Source organism: Lolium rigidum, chromosome 7 (genome assembly GCF_022539505.1).
Source record: "Lolium rigidum isolate FL_2022 chromosome 7, APGP_CSIRO_Lrig_0.1, whole genome shotgun sequence".
Lineage (NCBI taxonomy): Eukaryota > Viridiplantae > Streptophyta > Magnoliopsida > Poales > Poaceae > Lolium > Lolium rigidum.
This window is the reverse complement of record NC_061514.1, coordinates 161124381-161147417: the sequence shown is the minus strand read 5'-3', so window position 1 is coordinate 161147417 and position 23037 is coordinate 161124381.

Below are 23037 nucleotides of genomic sequence, written 5' to 3'. Positions count from 1 at the left end.
ATTGTCGGATCTTGTGAGCTGCCTAACATGATCAAGATCATCTATCTGTAATTCTATATGTTGTGTTTGTCGGGATCCGATGGATAGAGATACCATGTCATGTTAATTATCAAGTTATTACACATGTGTTGTTTATGATCTTGCATGCTCTCGCGTTATCTAGTAGAGGCTCTGGCCAGAGTTTTGCTCTTAGCTCCAAGAGGAGTACTTATGCTCGATAGTTGGGTTCATGCATTGCACGACACAGGGACTGATGTGAGAAAGTTCTAAGGTTGTCTTTGTCTTGTTGCCACTAGGGATAAAACATTGGCGCTATGTCAGGATGTAGTTGTTGATTACATTACGCACCATACTTAATGCAATTGTACGTTGCTTTGCAACTTAATGCGGAGGGGTTCGGACGATAACTGAAGGTGGACTTTTTAGGCATAGATGCGGTTGGATGGCGGTACTATGTACTTTGTTCGTAATACCCAATTAAATCTCAGAATTTTTGTCCATATTTTTCAACATTTCGAAATATTATTTTTTGGTAGAGGAAGCATACGCACCCGGGAGCCGAATTGAATTTCCGCACAAATCTTATCTACTATACCCGTGGTTGTACCTTTAGCTGAGAGAAGTTTGTTGAAGTTAAATAATTGAAGAACTAATTGAGCTCGTCCATGTCACAAGAAAGATTAAATTAATGGTTTGGACACATTACGTATTGATTGATAAGGCTATGCTCGATGAGATAGATGTTGACAATTTTATTTATGATTATGCATCTACAAATGTGATTAGAAGTTCCTTCCTTTGGTAACTGATCGTAGCTCTTCTTGTTTTTATTTACATGTGGGAGATGGTGGCTCACACTAGTAGAAAACAGGGCTTCCGGTCGGCAGCTGCCCTCACGTTAGTCTCGGTTCAAATGGTTAGGACGCCGCACGGGGAAGGGCCAGCACCAGTCCCGTTTCGAAAGGGCCTTTAGTCCCGGTTGGAGACACGAACCAGGACTAAAGCCAACAGAGACTAAAGGTTCATGTTCCTATATATACCCCCTAGCACGAACTTGTGTGTGAGCTAGTTTGTTTTTCTCATCTTATGCACAAGTGGTGTATGCTTCTTTGTTTTTCCCCTCTATGCACAAGAGGTGCTCGATGAAATGCCTGAGAGCATGATGCTACTTGAATTCACACTAAACAAACATGATATGAAATGTCTGAGCCACACTTAAGCTTTCTCCTCTTTCTTTCCTCCTCGATCGAGGTTAGCAATTTTATCCTTTCATCTGTCATTGATACAATGCATGTGTCAATTTACAGTGGTCGTTTCTCTAGATGTTCTGTAATTTTTTTTGATAAATTAATAATATAATGCAGATGAACCGGCAATGGATGCACCGTGACCTATGTGCTCCTGAATTCATTACGGGCCTGCATAATTTTATCGATGTGCCTGCAAAACATTCTGAATGGTTTTATGTGTTGTCTATGTGTTATCTGTCAGAATAAGAAGGATTACTCTTCCTCGAGAACCCTTCACACCCACATGATTTGGTCCGGTTTCATGCCCAACTATAATTGTTTGACCAAGCACGGAGAAATAGGGTTATGATAGAATACAATGAACAAGAACAGGATGATGAAAACTATCCTATGTTTTCTGAATACGGTGATACTGCAACGGGGGAAGCTGAAGATCAATAGGTATCATATGAGCCTGCTAATGATCTTGGTTGGGTCATTGCTGACGCAAAGAGAGGCTGCAAGACTGACAAGGAAAGGTTAAAATGCGAGCAGATGTTAGAGGATCAAAAAAAATTATTGTACCCAAATTGCCAAGATGGCTAGAAAAAGCTGGGTAACACACTGGAATTATTGTAATGGAAGGCAGAGAATGGTTTATCTGACAAGGGATTTGAGAAGTAACTGAAAATAATGAAGAAGATGCTTCCAAAGGATAATGAATTGCCAGTACGTACGAAGCAAAGAAGGTTGTCTGCCCTCTAGGATTAGAGGTGCAGAAGATACATGCATGCCCTAATGACTGCATCCTCTACCGCGGTGAGAAGTACGAGAATTTGGATGCATGCCTGGTATGGACTGCATTGCGGTATAAGATCGTACGAGATGGCCTTGGTGATATTGAGGGCGAGCACCCTAGGAAGAGGTTTCCTACCCCTGTTAAAACGTTTGTTCAAAAACAAAGAGCATGCCAGGTTGTTGCGATTGCATAAAGAAGACCGTAAGAAAGACGTGATGTTGAGACACCCCGCTGATGGGTCACAGTGGAGAAAAATAGAGAGAGAATTCCCGTACTTTGTAGATGATTCAAGGAACTTAAGATTTGGTCTAAGTATAGTTGGCATGAATCCTTTTGGAGAGCAGAGCTGCAGTCATAGCACCTGGAATGTGACTCTATCTATCTATAACATTTGTCCTTTGTTCATGAAGCGGAAGTTCATTATGATGTGAGTGCTCATCCACGGACCGAAACAACACGACAACAACATTGATGTGTACCTAAAGCCATTAGTTGAAGAACTTCTACAGTCGTGTGACGTAAAAGGTATATGTGTGTGGGATAAGCACAAATAAGAGGAATTTTACCTACGAGCGTTGTTGTTCGTAACCATTAATGATTGACCTGCTCTTAGTAACCTTTTAGAAGAGACATGCAAGAAATATAATGCATGCACGCACTGTTTAGATGAACTGAAGGTACATATTTGGATACATGTAAAAAGTTTGTGTACCTGGGGCATCATCAACTTCTTCCGAACCTGCATCCCGTAAGAAAGGCAAAAACATTTTAAAGGTGAGGCAGATCATCGGATAAAGCCTATCCACCGTACCGGTGATGCTGTATTTGGTATGTTTTAAAGGATCTCGAATTAATCTTTGGAAAGGGTCTTGGCAGTCAATATGTTCCGAATGATGCTACCGGATATGCGCCCATGTGGAAGAAGAAATCTATATTTTGGGAGCTACCATATTGGAAAGTCCTAGAGATCCACTCTACAATCGACGTGATGCACGTGACGAAAAATCTTTGCGTGAACCTGCTATGCTTAATGGGCATGTATGAGAAGTCAGAAGATACACCGGAAGCATGACAGGGCCAGCAATATACGAAAGAATGAGACATCATGCATCCAGAGAACGGGACGTCAATATATGAAAGAAAGAGACAACATGCACCCAGAGAACGAGACAACATGGTCTTTTTTGAATGGCTGAGCAGTGTCAAGGTCCCGTATAGCTTTCTCGTCAAATGTAAAGGGAACAATAAATATGGCAAAGAAAAAAATTCCAGAACCTAAAGTCTCATGGTTGTCACGTGATTATGACACAATTGCTTCCTATTGCATTAAGGGGGCTTTTACCAGAAATTTTTTGAGTGCCCATTGTGAAGAAATCTGCATTCCTCAATGCAATTTCTCAAAAGGTAATCAGTCCATACCAAGGTTGCAGAATCATATCGTCCAATGTCTTGTTAGTTTTGAGTTAGTGTTCTCACCATCCTTCTTCAATATTATGACGCATCTCCTAGTTCACCTAGTTGAATAGATTTCCATTCGCAATCCTGTATTTCTACACAATATGTTCCCCTTTGAGAGTTTCATGGGAGTCTTAAATAAATATGTTCATAACCGTAATAGGCTAGAAGGAAGCATCTCCAAAGGCTATGAAACATAGGAGGTCATTGAGTTATGTGTTTACTTTATTCCTGTCCTTAAGCCGGTTGGTGTTCCTCAATCGCGGCATGAAGGGAGACTAAGTGGAAAAGGCATGCTAGAAAAGAAAGCAACAATAACTACATACGAACATTCTTTCACTCACTACCGAAAATATATTCTTTATCGAGTGCGCAAAATATTCAGCAAAGAGAAACAAGACTCGGAGTGTATAGACCAGGTAAATAGTACTTGGCAAAGAATCCCTCGGCAAATTGCCGAATTTAGAAAATTTAGAAATCGGCACTTGCAGAGTGTATTTAGGGCTCACTTGGTAAAATAAAGTGACTTGACGGTCATCCCCATCTAAAGGAATTGCTACGTGGCAAGTAACTTGTTGAGTGTCACCAGTATAGCATGGGCCTTTTAAGGCCCTCATACATAATACAATCATTGATTTTTCAGGCGGCCATCTCGGACATTTTATAATTCTTTGATTGTGTTTAGTGTTTTTCTGCATATTTCCGACTTATTTGGAGGATGAGCACACTCTAGCGGCTCCTAACATTTAATTGTTGACGTTAGAGGAATTGCTAAGTCTTAACTCAGACCAGAAGAATGGCATGGAGGTCGGCCGTGCAGGAATGCGCAAGGCCGTGTGGGAATCTTAGAAACTTTATGCATCATCGTGCTCCGGCAACCCTTTCGACATCGCTGACGAAGTATCATGCTCCGGAGAGGGCGTAGCCACCGATGATGCAGATGAATCATAACCCGACAATGGTGTCACCGACCATGACGAGTTAATCCGCATATCTAGCAATGGTGTAGCGCAAACAATTAATGGATGGAAAACGTTAGTGATGTTGTTGCCTAGCAAACCCTCCCAACACCAACGAAAAGTGGTCGTACAGTAGTCTACGATGGCAGCTCTTAATTATTTTTCTGGACATAACCTAATTATTAGTAATTTATGTTTTCGCACACAGTTCCTCATAAATTAAACGTCACCAAGGTAACCATGACACACCAGTCTCGCATTTAGGGCAGTTGTGGTTGCCCGACTTTCCTACAAAGTGGAATGGATAAGAAAAACACTATCCCGTTTATCCTATTTGGACTCTCCCCATCTTCTCTTCTCTATTCAACGGGCGAAGAAGCCGTCTCCCCGCTTGATCATTCCATATATCGACTACGTGACCCTCAGATCGGCAACACAAGGTTACCTATAATTGCTCTGGTTAACTATTATTGCTCTCTTTTCAGCTAGTATTAGATCCTCTTTCACATAAAATAGCATGTAGCATTTACGAGATTCTAGGGGATTAATTATGTGAAAGTCCAGATGAAGCTATATCTATACAAATCCGCAATACATGTATCCAGTTTTGGATGGATATTAATCTCCCACACAAAAGCTTACCTGATTAAATAGTGTTTTCTTGGTCTACCTGGCCTTGTTAGAAGGATTTTCATTTGTTAAAATGTTAGTAGGATTTCATCATTCACTTTGAAATTGTAGGTTTTAAAAGGATCATGGTGGTGATCATATCATCATTACCAGTGGTAGCTATGGCGATGGCAAGCGTCATTTTCCATGAAGAGTTGGACAACCAAAACGAATCAAACCTGATCATCGATGTTTCAATTATTAATCCTCTTTGTTAGCTTATATACTAGCTTAGTTATTTACTATACATTATTCTGACGTTTAGTATATTCTTAATGCTTGTATATCATATTTAGGTCCTTATCAAAGAGCGAAAAAACAATTATGAGCCTCACTACATATGGGCCATGCTATAGAGATGTCTAGGTCAAAATTTAATTGTATTAGGAGGCGCGCCCATGAAGGTATTTGCAACGGGTGCGTTTGAGGACACCGGGGATTAGACCACCCCCCCTTTTAGGTTCGTAGTAAAGAGGCAAGACAATCCGAACAATCTCACACAACATGGCTAACTCACGTTGGATTTACCCAGGTTTAGGATGCTAGCAAACTCTAGCGACCATATATCCTACTGGTCTTATCTTGTTGAATTTGTTCTTGAGGGATTACAATGTCAAACTGGCTTGCCGGGGAGAGCCCCGCAAGGGCGTTCGAGAACCGAAAGAGCTACGGTGAAAAGACTCTCTATGTAGTCCCTGGTATCACTAGAATCTAACCGCCTCCTTCGATTCCATGGTCTCCTATTTATTGGGTGGAAAACCTAGCTAGATGCTGGACAAGCGTCCACCCACGCGTCGAAGGCTTCCGATACCTGCCATTATCTTTCTGCCCCCGGTTATCCTTTTGGAGAAGGCAGCGGTCCCATGGTTGTCGGGCCCTCCCTCTCTGTACCAACGCAATCTCCTTCATGGGTGTCTTGTGAGAAACCCGCCAGTGTGGCTAGTGCCTTTCCGGGGGTCGCGGGGACCCGGACTCCCACTGCACTAACACTAGCCCCCGGCATGGGCCTAGTAGTGGAACGGCTGTCCCTACTAGGTTAGTGACCTTACACGGGTGATGGCCACTAGAGAGGCCCCTTCCTCACTTCGCCTTCCTAAAGTACTCCTAAAATATGTGGACGCGCCGCGTCCTCTCCCCGTGTTCTTGGAATATCCGGGGGATAACCCTACCCCTGTGAACCTCCGGGGAGACCCCACGTGACGATTGTAGAGGCACCTCGCTTTGAGGCTGCATGTTTGCTACGCCTTCAGCCCCACTAGGATGTAGATCGACATCACCTTATTCTTGCACACCGAGTGGAGAGGAGAGACACATTGGCATTGCGTTGTCAGTTTATCGCATTTTTCTACCAAGATATGATGGTGCAAATCTGAACCACCTTGACCTCCCGAAGATATACGCCACAGCCACGCTTATACGAATGTTGTCGACTGCCGGATCCACGAGCATCGAGGGATGCGGAGGAGAGGCATATCGCTCTCTCCCATGTCCGAACCGCAGTCGTCGCAGGAGATGAGCGGCCACACGATCACCATCCCAGGGACTCGAAGGTATTTTGTTACCAGTCGTTGTTCCAATGAGCTAAAGTTTTTATACGTGTGTTTTTCTATGATTACTTGTAAATTTATTATTTGTTCACATTATATAGAATGAACTTAGTAGTAAAGTTGTTTTTAAGTAGTTACTCAATACCTACTTACTATACTTTAGTATTTTTATCATTGCCATGTTATAATTTGGTTACTCCTACTTAGAACCAGTTAATGTGTTGTGCAGTTCTATGACTTTAAATTGCTGGCTTGTCCATATTCTATAGAATAAACTCATAAAACTTATTTATTTCTACATTTGTACACATTTCCATGTTATAATGGAGTAGATAGTTACCATCCATATCATTTTACTGTTAGTGTTGAGGAACTGAATTTATTAACTCATGCTGTTAGTTTTCGGAGACATTTTATGCCGCTCATTATGTTGATATTACCACGTTGATCTTTTTTTTTCGCCATGTCCTTTCTTCTTCATTGTTCCAAAATTTGTGTTGATAAGTTAGAAGTCTTGATAGCAGAACCATATTTTGGTGATATTGTCCAACATGACTGTATTTCCTTATTGAGAACATGCATTTGTATATAAATAGGGAAGCCAGTGGAAGGCTATTTTTGTTCCAGCAAGTTGCTATTGTGATGTTTTTGTGCACTATACATAACATTTTTCAAAGTAACAATGTCTTGTATAGTGTCACCGAAATGTGAGACAGAGGTAACTATGTTATACTTTGGTGACATTGTACACGAATAAAAGACCCCGGACAAAGGCGAGAAACTATCTTTCATAATCTCAGAACTTAGTTTAGATCTTGGCGCAGAAGATTCATTCATGAGGCGGAAATTCAATTCGGCTCCCGGGTGCATATGCTCCCTCTACCAACAAAACATATTTCGAAGTGTGAAAAAATTTTGACAAAAAATTCTACATGTACATCTCCATAATATATGTGTGTGCGTCAAGTTTCACGAAAAAATAATATTTTTTACGGTTTATGTAAAAAAGAGAAAACTTATCCTGTGAAAAGCATTGTTTTTAGCACTGAATTTTGTCTTTTTTACACACGTCACATGATAAGTTTATTTTTTATGAAACGACTTTGTAAGCGTGTAGCACGTGAAGATGTACGTGTGAATTTTTTATTTCAATTTTTTGAAATTAAAATATGTGTAAGATGCATTTCAAAATATAGGGAGCATATGCTCCCATGTTCCAAAACACCACTCCCTGAGTGAGGCCACTTTGCATGTGCATAGGGTCAAGCACAAGCATACCTAAGTTTTCACATCATGGATTGAAAATTTGTTGTAGCCTTTTTCTTTTCTTGTTTTATTGATATCTTTTGAACTTTTGTAAAGGGGTGGATATTTAGTAAAATACTATGGGGGTTCTGCCTCACAATCTCTTTGTCAAAAAGGCGAGCAAGTTAACACCTTATCCAATGATTTGGATGCACCTTGCCTTAAGGGTCTTCGAATGATCATATGAGCATATGCATAGGTAGGTTACTATGTAAATCCGGCAAAATTAAGTTTTCTTATAATTAGCATATTTCTTAATATTTTTACTTTTTTGTTTTACAAGATCTCATTTATATACCCAGAAGAATCAGCTAAACCAGTCTTGGGAAAGCAATCCTCTTAGGTGTCTCTCACAATGTCACTTTCCAACTTTGTCGATTTAAACATGTGTTACATCAAACTATATATGAGTGCATGTATTGTCAACCTTAAAAAAGAAGTTGACACTGCAGCAGGAACTTCATTAGCATGGTTTTGCAGGGAATACTGTTAGCATCAAGCAGTAGATCTCGGCCGTGGACCAGTGGTTATTCCGGACCTTCCAAGATCCCTAGGAAATATTGATAGGTACCAAAAAGTAATAATCGTCATAAATTGAAGGTGCCTAAACTGGTAAACTATATATTTCAGGCAAAATTAACTTTAATAAGTACATTATTTTTTCAGGTAATTTTGAAGGTGCCTCAAATGGTTAACTATTTGACGCACTTTTGGTTGATGCATGAAATGGTGATTCTTTTGAGGCACAATTTATAAACTGCCCGCAAAACTAACAATTAGAGGCATGCAGTTCCAAAATAGAGCCCAAAGTGGCTCCAACTTTGGGATGTGGTGTAGTGAAAGACAATCATCTAGTTATCTATAGGAAAAAGGTTCTGAACTTCTACCTAGAGTCATGATCGTCAGAAATTGAAAGCCCAAAGATGGCACATTATTACAAGAAAGGGTTTCTTATTACAAATTGGCATCGCACACAATCTTTTTCGGTCATTGGTGAGGGTGCAGTTTGCACATTATGCGGGAGGATCACTATGCACATAAATGTGCAGCAAAAACGTAATGGGTTCGATTTATAAATTAAACCGTGAGGTGAACCTGTTGGCCGTCGTCCGCGCCACTAGCACTCTAGCGTCGGCAGCCTGCTATGCTAGACCACCATCGTTGAGGACAAGTCTGTGGCCAGTCGATAGGGTCAGCGTTGTCATTGATCGATCCAGGGGACGACACGAAGAGGCGGCTAGATGAGATGGCTATATTTTCTATCACAACCTAATGTCAGGCACACTGAGGTACAGCCAACATATATTTGCAACCGTGTGCTAAATTTTGTTAAGATATAAATAGAAAACCATGTAATGTAAATTAACCGACCACACACCATACACGGTTTCGACTGACCGTGCTCGATCGGGCTACTGGCTTATCGTTTGCCTGAGCTCACAAGCACGATAGCATGCATGCATGGTTGGCAGTGGAGAGCGTCCACCCCTTTGATCTCTTGAAAGCCATGGCGGAGAAGTATGTAAGCCATGGTGCAGTACGTATGAAAAACAAAATCCAGAGCCGCTGGACAATGGAATTGCTGAAGGAAGTCTCCTGTGCCAGAGACCACGCGCCCCGAGGATCGGGCCGTTGCACACGTCATCAGGTGCCGGCAGCACAAGCACAGCGACACAGTGTGCAATACCGCGGAGTGCGGACTGACCGATTGGCCCCGCACCTGTATTCCTTTCTACAGCAGACTGACGGCTCTCAGACCGAAGTCATTGTCTGTCTCTAGGGTTTCCCTTCCCCTCCTCACTCTCTCCCCCAACGGTTCAGCCGTCGGCCGCCGGCGATGGCCTCCAGCCACGAAGCCCGCCTCGACGCCTAGTTCACGGCCGGGACAGAGCGCCCAGCAGCTCGTCGGCTACCTCGGGGACAGGAGCCCCAGCAACGCCCACTACGACTCGATCTCGAGCGTGCTGCGGGGCGACGCCGACGAGCAGGCAGAGAATTCTGCACGCCTGCCGACAATCGCGAAAGAGTCCGCACCTTCCGAGATCCACGTTGCGTGCGTGGCGCCCGGTGAGACAGAGCCCGAGGATCTAGGGATCGCCACCCTATCCTGTACTAGGAGGAGTATCCAGGCTCCTCCGGCTACAGCAGCAACAGCAGCGGGTCGTGGAGGAAAAGGAGCCGGAGGAGAGTCTGCAGATGGACCTGTGGAGGAATTCTGCACGCCTGCCAACAATCACGGAAGAGCCCGAGGCCGAGGACGATGAGATGCTCGCAGATCTAGGGATCGCCACCCTATCCGGTGGGTACATCCACGCTCCTCCGGTACCGGTACAGCAGCCGGTCGTGGAGGAAAGCCTGAAGATGGTCCTGCGGGAGAAGGATCTTCCGTTCAAGAAGAGGAAGCGGGCCATGGTCCAAGATCAAGATGACAACGAAATTGCCCCGCTCCCGACGGTCAAGGTCAGTAAAGCTTCTCCTCCAAAAATTTACGACGAATCTGCTGGTCCATCTCAGCCGACCAAGGATTCTTGTCTCGTGCAGGACGACGAGGTACATCTTCCTAATGCTTCCCCCATTCCTCTCAAGAGGAAGAAGGCACAAGATATTCCTCCAGTCATGATGAAGAGGAAGAAATGGGCTGCCCCCTTCTGCGTGGTCCACCGCGAAATTGTCCCTGTCCTTCCGACCCAGAACACTTGTTCGGAGGACAACAAAGAGAAGGCAGAGATTGGTCTGACAAGGGAGGCGACACCCTTTGCACCCACTCGTTTGGAGGAGAACCGAGAGATGGCCGAGATTGGCCTGCCAAGCGAGGTGACGCAGGTGGAGGCCGAGGAGCCTGCACATCTGGGGATTGTGAGTCCAGCCCCAACCATTGTGCTGCAGCAGGAGGATAAGCAAGTAATCATGGAGGAAGCAGAAAACAGTCAAACACCCATTGCACCCACTGGTTGGGAGGAGAACCGAGAGAAGGGCGAGACTGTTGTTCTTCCAATCGAGGTGATGCAGGAGGAGGCTGAGGAGAGTGCTCATCTGGGGATTGTGAGTCCAGAGGTAATCAACGAGGAAGCAGGAAACAGTCAGACACCCGTTGCACCCACCCATTTGGAGGAGAACCGAGAGAAGGGAGAGACTGATGGCCTTCCAATCGAGGCGACGCAGGAGGAGGCCGAGGAGAGTGCTCATCTGGGGATTGTGAGTCCAGAGGTAATGGAAGCAGGAAACAGTCAGACACCCGTTGCACCCACCCGTTTGGAGGAGAACCGAGAGAAGGGAGAGACGGATGGCCTTCCAATCGTGGTGACGCAGCAGGAGGCCAAGGAGAGTGCTCATCTGGGGATTGTGAGTCCAGCCACAACCACTATGCTGACACAGGAGGATAAGCATGTAATCATCGAGGAAGCAGAAAACAGTCAGACACCCGCACCCACTCGTTTGGAGGAGAACCGAGAGAAGGGAGAGACCGCTGGCCTTCCAATCGAGGAGACAGAGGAGAGTGCTCATCTGGGGATTGTGACTACGGCCCTAACCACGGTGCAGGTGCAAGTTCAAGGGGGCAGCAAGGAAATCATGGAGGAACAGGATATTGGCATGGAAGTCTTGTACTCTGACCATTCATTGATGGTTGACACTCCCAACAGCGATGGAGTAAGTGGACGTGGACGCGGCCGTGGACGTGGACGTGGACGCGGACGTGGACGCGGACGCGGACACGGAGGCAATAAGAAGAAACAAACGAAAGAGAAGGATGTCGGGGAAAGCAGCCATAGCCGCGGCCGTGGCCGTGGGCGTGGACGTGGGCGCGGACGCAGCACTACGGATATGCCGGAGCAGGCTGCTTCGAGCTCAGAAGGTTGTCGGGTGTGGCTGATAAATTCAGAACCTTTTCAATTGCCTCACGAGGACAATTGGCTACAACGATTGACACGAGTTGAAAAAAGTTATGTGGCTGGCCACAATAGAAGTACAACATCAACATTGACTCTCCTCACTGTTGATACTTCAATGGACATATACTATAGTGGTACAAGAAATCATAATCTGACTCGCGAAGAATTTGCAAGAACAAATCTGACAATAGGGATGGGCGTCAACATCAATGGTGAAGGGAGTTCACATGATGGAGGCGATGGTGTGGACGGAAACTGCACAGAAAGGTACGTCACTACTTGAAATGAAATGATTAAATATGTATAAATAAATAAATAAATTCATAGCACCATACTCTTTTTTGGTAAATAGGAGCTTCTCACAGAACCGATAAACTTCAAGTACTGTAAACAGCCCGAAATAGGATACAGCATATAGGTGTGTGTGTTCAATTTCACCACTAAAGACCCTCGTATGTGATGTGATTGTTATTTTATGCATATGGATTCTAAACCTTGTGTTGCCTCTCACTTTCGGTTCAATCTTGTGTTGTGCAACTTCTTTCAAAAAAATTACAATACTAGTATTTTTCAAAGAGCGTAACACTCGGCAAATATGTTGCTGAGTATCCATAGCCGAATAACATGTTGCCGAGTATCCATAATTGAATATCTTTTGATACTCGGCAAAGCCATATTTTCCAGTAGTGATTCAATCACACCATTTTTCTGAAGTAAAAAAATAAGCTGAGTTGTTATTCTTCTACGTGATCCTCATTCTGTGATTATGACAGCTATATATATTGTGGAGTATTTTTCCAACCATGTCTAAAGTTTGTCTTTGGTTTTCCTATAGGCTTCACATGCATGTGGACTAACGAATTGATTATTTCATCTTTGTTACTGTTACTTGCCTCTCACATGCTTATCTTATTAAGTGTTTTTTCTACTAATTTCAGAATAAAGCACAACTGAAAAATTCTGGACAACTGAGGTAATTCTCTACTTCCACGCTCGCTTTATATTTGGTTAATGATGCAAAGAAATTGATGATTTACAATACTAGGTTAACTAATTTCGAACTCATTCCCATGTTATACATCGCTGCCTTAGCATATATATTCTTCAATGCTCCATTTAATTAAAGTAAACAATTTCATCAAAGTTTTTATGTTATGTTGTTTGACCTTTTAGTTGACCATGTTGTGGGGTATATAAAATGCATCCGAGGGTGCAAACTAACTAATTTTCAGAAATTTATTTGATTTGGTGATTCGTCTGAGCTCAACTACATTTTTTTTAGAAATGGGGCTTTCCGGCCTCTGCATCAATCGATGCACACAATCATTTTATTAAAAATCCATTCACAAAGTATTTAAGTACATATTAGAAACTCGTGGGTCGCAAAGTGTCTCCACATGAACAAGCCATCTAAAAAGAGAATACAGAATCACACTATGCATCTTGTATCATATTAGAAAGCTGCCAACCACCCTGGTTGAAGATAGCCCGAACGACCGCCATCAGACGAGAACATCCAATATCCATGTGCTCGTTGGTCTTCGGGTAGCAAAAGGGACCAAACATTAATCCAGTAAGTAGCCTTGTGTACAACCTGCAGAAACTGAGCATTACTGGCTTGGTTAAAGATCACATCATTCCTGCAATTCCAAATTGCCCACATTATCACGCATACCCCAATGCGGACATGCATTTTACTTTGTTTATCTAAACCATTTAACCAATTTTCAAATAATTTTTTATATTATTCAGTGGGGGTAAATTGAAAGTGAAATGTACAAATCTCCATACTAATTTAGCAAATGTACATCTAATAAACAAGTGCTCAATAGATTCATCCTGATCACAAAAGGCACACTTTTGCACCCCAACCATTTCCGTTTTGCTAAATTATCTTTTGTAAGTAAAACCTTCCTATGAAGGAACCACATAAAGATTCTAATTTTTAAGGGCACCTTTAATTTCCAAATATATTTCCTTAAAAACACAGTATGACCATTCATATAATCTGCATAAAACGACTTCACTGAAAATTTTCCAGAGGTTGTCAAGTTCCAAATAAACTTATCGGACTCATCGCTAAGTTGTACATTCATTATTCGGCTAACCAGATGTAGCCAAGCCTCCCAATGCTCACCCCTCAGAACACGTCTAAATGAAATGTGGAGAGGATTATTATTCAAAACCTCAGCTACTCTCTTGTTTTTGTTAATAACTATAGCATATAGAGATGGATATTGGTATGCTAAAGATACCTTTCCCAGCCACGGATCCTCCCAAAATCTAACGTTCTGCCCATCAACTGCTGTGAAGTATCCCCGTTGAAAAAACTCATCTCTCCCATGCATAATCCCTTTTCAAAAAGGAGAGTCAGTAGGTTTCACTTGAACTTGGGACAGTGTTTTGTTATGCAAATACTTGTTGTGCAATAATTTCTGCCACATCCCTTGTTCATTGATCAATTTAAACAACCATTTACTCAACAAGCATCTATTTTTGATATCTAGAACCTCAATGCCTAAACCGCCCTAAGCTCAACTACATGTTGAAGTGGTTACTGCAATTTCACATATAGTCTTCCTAAGATTACCCTATATTGGCATACTTTCACGTAAATTTTTTGTTCAAAAAGCATCTGCTTATCTGCCTTTTTCAAGTTTTGTAGCATGTTCCCTAGTGTCGATTAATTAGGAGTCTGTTAAAAAATAAAACTTTGACAGTTGACATATATGTTAGATGTTGGCAAATATCAATTTTTATGTTTTCAATTTTACTAACCATGACTAATACTTCACACTAACCCAAGCACACATGCTTCTGCTCCAATAAAAAATGCAAAAAACATAAGAATATCTTCTAACTGCAAGCAAAATTGTGGTGGGAAATGACATGACGCAAAAACAACAAAATATTGTGTTGCTGTCAGCATTTAGATTTGTTACCTACAGCACTCAGATTTGTCGTTTTTGCTCAGACCATTACATGTATCTTTTCTCGACAGATTTTTGCATGCTATTAAAACACATGTTCATGTTCATTGTATAAAAAAATTATATCTATTTTATTTGCTTTTTGTTGTTGGAAAGGAGCATTTCAGCTCGGGTCAGAAAAAAACATGACATGACTAATAGCCTCAGTTTCTGTTTAGAGAAAGCTTTTTTTGCGGGTTGTTTAAAGCAAGTTTTTACATGCACATGAACATCAAAATAGTATACTTGGGATAGGAGAGTATCCTTCCCTACAAATGCATATGACCTGATTACACATTTCTTTGCATAGCTAACTATACATCACTATGCTAGTACATGAGGCAATATGGCTGGTTAATGTACATAGACTGATATTTTGATGTCCTCGGATTTACATTAACAAAGTATTCATTTGTTCAGTTGTTTCCGCAAAAATGAATATTCAGAAATGATTTTTTTCAGGTTTTGATATGGAAATCCTCATTGACGAGAGTAAATGGAAACTCAGAACATGTCCTCGTGGACACTGATAGTTGAGCAATATATAATTGTATTTTTGGTGTAATTTTATGAATTTGTACAATCAAATATTTTGTTTAAAATGTGCGGTATTGCAGTCTTCATTGTCAATTTTGATGATATAAACACAGGCCGAAGGATGTATGTGTGTGTGTTAAATAACTAGATGATACCCTGCGCGTTGCTGCGGAAATTTGTTGTCTTAAATAACCATGAACATCAATTACAGATAAAGAACTATTTTTTGCTGCTGCAAAGCTCGATTGCTAAAAAAAGAGGAAACAATTTCCTGCAATTAACCCGAGTCTTAGATTTCTTTGATGGATGTATAGTTAGCAATAGTTTATACTGCTTTTTTGCGTATCTAACTTTGAGTTTCCATCAAAAGAAAGTGCAGAGGACCATGAAAATACTCTGGACAAAAAATAATACTTGCCAGCCATAGAATATTGTGGTGGTTAAGTACAAAGACAACAAAAGGAGGATTAGGATCAAGGGATTGTCATGTGACGTAGGTGACTGCCGCGGCAATAGATTCATCCCTTCCAGCATGCAGGACAGCAGTAGGCGATAAACCTGAAGCACGTGTGTGGAGCTTGAAAACAATCCTACAGATTAGCTTTCCAACTTCCAACTTCCAAGGGAGGAATCCTAGCTACGAATCAAATAATATCTCTGCGTAAAGAGAGATGTCGTAGAGAAGGTGGACAAGAGAAGGGACGACTCACCGAGCTATTGATAGTCCGATCGGATGAGGGTCGCGGGCACGCATGATCCAATCAAGGCGGGGCTTGCGCGGGCATAACCCACAATTCAATCAAAATCCAATGAAATCGGGTGGGTGTGAGCACATTGTCGAGAAGGTGGAGAAGAGAAGGGGCGACTCACCGGGCTGTTGACAGTCTGTAACATCCCTGTTTTGCTAAACCTAGATTAGGTTTGATTGTGCATCATGTTATTTTCCTTAGAAAATATGCACAAAAGAAATGAATTTTGAAAACCCTAATGTTGGTTTGAATCTCTCTCAAATTCAATTGCTCAAACATTTTAAAGAAGTTTGAAACTTCAAACAGATTTCAAATACCAAAAAGAGTTTGGAAACAAAAATAAAAATAGAATTTGGAAAAAAAGAGAGAAACCCTCTCTTCTCTCTCTCTCTTGGGCCGCAGCCCAACCCTCCTCTCTCCCCTCGTCTCCCTGTGCAGCCCAGCAGGTCAACCCACCAGCAGCCCATGCAGCCCAGAAAATCCCCCAGGGGGTTATCTGCAATTTTGCCAAGTCTTCTTCAACCTCACGATGGAGGGAAGCAGCTCGCTGTCGAGCTCCCGTCGATCGGCCGCGTGGAGATCCTCGCCGCCGCCCCCGGCGGCCTACAAGTACCCCTGCCGCCTCCACGAAGAACCCTAGCCCCGCCAATTCCTCTTCTCTCCCTCTCTCTGGCTCTCTTTTCGCGCGTGCGCCCGAAACCCTAGCCACGGCCATCGCCGTCCCTCGCCGCTACGCGCCTCCCCGAGCTCCACCGAGGTGCCCACGAGCTCCGCCTCACCGCCAGGACCCTCCTCGTCGAAGGAATCGACGCGGGGCGCCGTGAATCGACCCCGCCGCGCCCTTCTTCCTCGCAGACGGCCGCCGCTCCGTCGAAGCTCGCCGGCGCTGCGGACCTCCCCCGCCCTCACCGTCGCTTCCATCGCGCTCAGGGTGAGCTTCTGAGTCCCCCGGTGCCCTCGCCCTCCTCGTTTCCCCTCTACAGCACCGCCGCGCTATGCGCCTGGTCCGGCCGCCGTCGTACGTCGTCGTCGGCGTCGCTCCGGCGACCAATAGGTCGCGGCGCCGCCACTCTCCTGCTCGCCTTAGCCGCACGCATCCAACGCGCCCATCCGCGCGTCCAGGGGCGCCCTCTAGCGCCGCCGCTGCTTGCTCTCTGCCGCCGGTCACCGGCGGTTGACCCCGGCGGTTGACCGCCGTGGGGCCCGCCCCCTTTTCTTTTTGTTAAATGTTTTCTGAAATTCATTTCTGTAAATAAAAATAATATGACATGTGGGGCCCCTTGTCAGGTTTTTATTATTTTTGTAAATATTTAGGAAAAGATTAAATCCATGACATGTGGGTCCATATCTGTCAGACTTTTAATAATTTCTGGATTTTTCCAGAAATGATTTAAAATGAATAAAACTTGTAAAATTCATAACTTATACTTTTTAAATCAGAAAAATATGTATAATATATCAAAATTTTCAGAAAAAATGAGATCTACATTTTGGATGCAAAATCATGCATTCTTAAACAACTTTAAACCCTAGTTGTTGTAGAAGAATTTAATCAACCCCTCTGAGGCTCCGGAACTACTAACCCTAGTCCCGTCGAACCTCAATTAATTTGATGATGACCTAGGGTTAATTTCAGTACCTAATTAACTTGTCATATCATCATTATTGTATGCGCATTGCATCGATGCCATGTGTTGATTGTTCTTTTACCTTTCCGGTATTTGCCTCTTCGTGATCGATAGAGCAAGTGCCCGAGAAGATGAAGATCGACAACGAGGCAGATCAATACTTGTCCATCGACGAACAAGTCAAGCATGGGATCTCCGAAGATCCATATTGGTTTGTCAGGGACAAAGGCAAGCCCTAGCCTGGTTCATATTATGATTTCGAAATGCTTTACTTCTGGTTTCTACATATTGCATACGATTCCAATATGTTTTATCGGCAGATATAGTTATCCTATGTGTTTTGCATTACCATCCGTGTAGCCTAAATACTCTGATCCACTGCCCCCAGCAAGACTAGGTTTGAGCTATGTGTGCATCGCTAGAGCCGTTATATCGAATATGCTTAGCCATGCTTAGTTGACGAATCTCGATCCATCCGGTTGATGAATCAGAGCTGCGAATGAACCTAGTTTGACAGGATGACGTGGTAAGATCAGTGATGATAATTAAACATGCTTAAAGGCTTGGATGGGACGCCACATGGGGATGTGGTGATTTGACTCGTTCTCGCCGATACTAGGACCTGAGGTTCTCGCCTTGCGGGGCCCATGGGAACACCTTGGCCCGAACTTGCCTAGCTTACCCATGAGTCAATTAGTTTGCGAGTTCCATTTGGCATTCTGCATGACGAAGGCGTGGAAAAGATTTTCAAAGGTGCATCATACAGGGATGTGGCTAGGGTGAAGGATGCTGGAGGCATTGAACTGGATCCCCTGCGCACAATGACCGGGACCGCCTCGAAGAATGGCTACCTACGATGACGGAGTTTCCCAGTTAGATTGACTCATGGAATAGGCGAAGCAAGAGAAAGGTTTTGGTCGACCACCCTCTGCCGGCACACCAAGGAAGTGTGTAACGTACGGCGCTAAGAGTCGGTCGGCGAGTGTGGGTAAAGTTGTACACCCCTGCAGGGTAAATCTTTTCGAAAAGCCGTGTCCACGGTTACGGACAACTTGGGGAAGGACGTGTTGATCATAGACAACTTTAACCTAATCGCAAAACTTGGAATCAATGTGTGATAAGGATCCCTTCTCAGGGTATCGAGAGGGTGATCCTAGTGGATAGGTTCAACATATGATGAAGATTCGGTGGATTCAATATGATGATTAGTAGAGCTAGAGATATCGCTCTCTTATCCCCTTTTGAAAATGATCTGAATAGACGAGCTTCTGCTCCCTCTTGTTTTACAAAGGAAAACTGGCTTTCTCAAAATAAGCTCCACATAAAGCCTCGCATACCGGCTTTGCTAACGAGGTTGTACTAAGTCTTGCTGAGTCCCCGTACTCAGCTTTGCATGCTTTGTTTCGGACGAAGTCTCTCCAACAAATGAAGGTTTCTAGGTCGACATCGACGAGTAGCTTGGGATTCCCGGGTGGCAGCCCGGAATCTATGGGCTGGGACGTCGCCGTTATGCTCCCGGCCTCTTAGGCCTTTTGCTATCTTGCTATTTAGAATAGCATAACTTCGTTTCCGTTGATTGATGAATTGTCGGGTCGGTGACCTCTGCTTGTAATACTTTGGTTTTTCGCTCAGTTATGAGCTTGTATTACTCTTTGAGTCGTAGAGTCACTGTTGTGTTACCGATTCTCACCCTGTAGGCCCTAGAGATCTAGGTTAGTCTTATGCCAGATGAGGATCTGGGTTTGTCTAGCCTACGACCTCCGGGGTCCCCACAGGTTTTGGTATCAGAGCAGGACTGCCTGTAGGAAACCCTTTCTATTGGTCGATGTTGAGTCTAGTGGTTGTGAAAACTAAAAGTATTTGCAAAAATCTGATTAGGATTTTTTTTCTCCTTATCTGGTATCGCTCTAATTCAAAGTCACACCTTACCTTGTGTTGATTTGAAAAAGTTTTACCAGTTCTTCTGGTCTTTCAAAACTTAGGTGCCTCAAGGGCGGGACGTTTCTTAACCAGTGGACTTATAGTTGAGTTTTCTAGAGTCGATCGTGTGTTCTTTGTTCTCTCTTTGTTTTGTTTCAGTCGAGAGATTTCCTTCCATCATAATCTCTCTACTTCGTGGGTTCCACATCATTCTGTTCCAGGCTTCGAGGCTTCCTTTCACCTTGGATGCCTCCTTTCCTTTTTCTGGGATACTTCTAAAGCTAGGTATGGCTTCTTGAAAGTTACCTTGTGATTACTACCTCGTAGAGACCTCTGTGTCACTCAGTTAGTAGTTACTACTCTCTCTGCGTTTTAACCCTTGGACTTGAACCGAAGGTCCCGGATTGTGTTGGGTTCTTTTGAATCCAGTACATGATGCTGACCTTTAACCCAAGATCCATTCTGTTGACTTCGTCCATGGTCAAACCATACATCAAGACGGTTAACTCCGGAATCCATCGAGCCTTCAAGCTTTTGGTTGTAGTCGTGATTGAATTGCGGCAATAAAAGTCCATTCCCTATCACTAGCTTTTGGCATTGGTTCTTTCATGGAACCAAATGAACCACGACAAGAGTTCTCTTTGTGAGTCTCACATCTAAGTTTGTGACACTGCCACACCTCCCTTTCTCCACGTGAGTTTCGGAAGAGTGCTATCTTGTGCATCCACATCTCAGGATTTCAAATTCTCATCGTGTTCCTCCTCTCTAGTTTGTTTCCGACCTTTGTCTGCTAGTTAGCAGCCAAGTTGTCAATGTGCATTGGTGTTTTCCAGTGCATGTTACTCTTGTGGTCTCCCAAGACATTTCACTTCGAGATGCCAGGAGAAACAAACTCCAGTACCTCGTCCATTTCTAGGACCCGGTCAAAGTGTTGTAATTCGCAGAATGTGAGGTTTATGCACTTTTTGTTCTGTTCTACCTTAAGAGTATCACACTCTTTTATATCAAGGTCGTGCTAAATCTCATGGCCTTATTGATGAAGTGATGCTCTTACATATCTTTACTCGCCCTTCCTCCAAGCTGTCCGTGCTTGGGAATATAGGGGTGCATGTATTGATGTGGCTATTCAAGATTCTTAGCAATTCTCATTGCTTTGAAATCCAAAGACGTTTGTGTCATTCTTAGCATGATTGTTTAACCAATCACTAAGCGAAGTTTTACTGTGCTCACAAGTCCTTGTTCATGTGCACCTTCTTCGGTCAAAGATTTAGGTTCGTACCAAAGCTCTCAAGACCACATCAGCTGCTTTGAAAAGCAAGCTTCCCTTGCAAACTAAGTGATATATCGGTGGTACGTGATATTCTGGATGTCTTTCTAGAAGTATCGCCATGTTTTCACATGACCGTGTTGTCAGGTTCATGGGTACATTGGTTCTCTGAATCACTACTTCTCCAAGAAACCGTACTGGATATCCTGGACTAGTTGGTTGAGCTTAAGCGACAACTTGGAGAGTTGTAAGACAAGAGCTCTATCCTACTTGATCCTTCTAAAAGGGTTGTCTAGTTTTGATCGTGTTGTAGTCAGGAAGTATCTCCTTTGTGGATATGCTAAATTCCCCATATTTGATTTGAGTTTGGGCTATCATCAAATCAAACTCAGTTCCGAGGACTATCTTGATGATGTTTATACTCAGGGTGTTTCACTTCAGTACATCTTCATGTCCTTTGGTCTGACCAATACTCTTGCCTTGTTCGTGCAACATGTGAGTCTCTTATTGGAGTATCTTGATAAGTTTGTTGTTGAGCCCATCGATGACATTCTTATTTCCTCCATGTCCAAAGAGGTTCATATTGAACATTTGGCACTAATGTTGGAAACTAATAAGAACCATCTTTGTGTTATCACGAAGTATGTGTTCTGGATGTTGGAAGTGACCTTCTCTGGTTCACGTGCATTTGCTGAAAGATGTTGCCATGGATCCGAGTAGAGTTCCCTTTCCTTTCCTCGGGAATCATCGCAAGTCAGTCATGCATGTGCCGAATATTCTTGAGATGGAAGGTTGTTACCTCCATTTTCTTGAAAAGTTCATTATGCACACTAAGTCACTGACTGGTTTATTCAAGAAAGAGAAGAAGCTTAATAGCTTCAATATCTTCTATGAGGTCCCCACCATGACTCAATTGTGTTACATTGCAAGTTCATGTGCGCGCAATTGCCTTTTTGTAATCGCAACCACATGGATTACGCAATCTAGCTCAGTCTTTTGGAGCTTCACATTGTAGTCTATATCTTGAGAATCTACCGAATTTACCTTGGTGGTAAGTGTTGCCAAATTTCTATTCGAACATGTGGAGTCTGAAATATCCTTACACTTAACCTAAGCTGAATCTCAAGCAGCAATGATGGTTGGTGTTTCTCAAGAATTCATGACATAGGCCTCTTTGTAAATCTGACAAGATTGATGTTGTGGTTAACCCAAATTACTCGGAAGGTCTAATGTCATAATCTTATGAAGATAATAACCGCTCTCCATAAGGATTTTGTGCGACTTATTCTAGGAGTTGCCCTTATGATGTCTTTTCAATCCGAAAGTCTGACCTTCACTTGATGACTTATTGAAGGCTTTTCAAAAGCCTGATATTGGTGTCTAGAACATCAATGAGAACATTAGAAGCAGAGTTGCTAAATGTTTCTCGGTCAATCCCTCGAAACCATTTCTCCGGTGATAACAACTCTGTGGGAAGAAGTATCACCTCCCGATGATCCTTGCTACGTCGTTCGACAATGTTTTTCCCCTTCCTTTGGATTTTGCTTGAAGTTCTCTTTAATTCACACGTTTGTGTGAATTCGTCAGCCATATGTGACCCCAGTACTTTTGAGTAAGCTTTAAACTAATGGCACTCCTCTTGTCATATATTCAAAGTTCAAATTCTGAAAGAAGTATCCTTCCTTAGGATGCCAAATCTCTGTTGTCTATTCGTTCAAGTACCATGAAGTAATATCATGACCCTTGGCATTTTAGTAGCCAGTGTTCTTTCCCTTCCTTTGGTTTATACCCGAAGTTCTAATCAATTCACACGTTGTGTGAATTCGTCAGCCATCTAGGCCCCAGCCTTTTGAAGAGACAACAATCGTTTCATGTACCATACCAAACGAGTGACTATGATTTTGAAATCCAAAGTCGCTCTCGTTGTATAATCATCTGTGCTTCTACGATTCACCCTCTCTAAGAGTGCCTCGTTATGGTATCAAAGACAGTTTACTCCTCGTTACCTTGTCCCTTCGTATTCTTGTAAATCGTGGAGCAATTGTCTACCAAAGTTTGAAACTCTTCCGTCTCCTTCGTTAACTTGACATGTTTCATGGTTGTCAGCTCAAGAG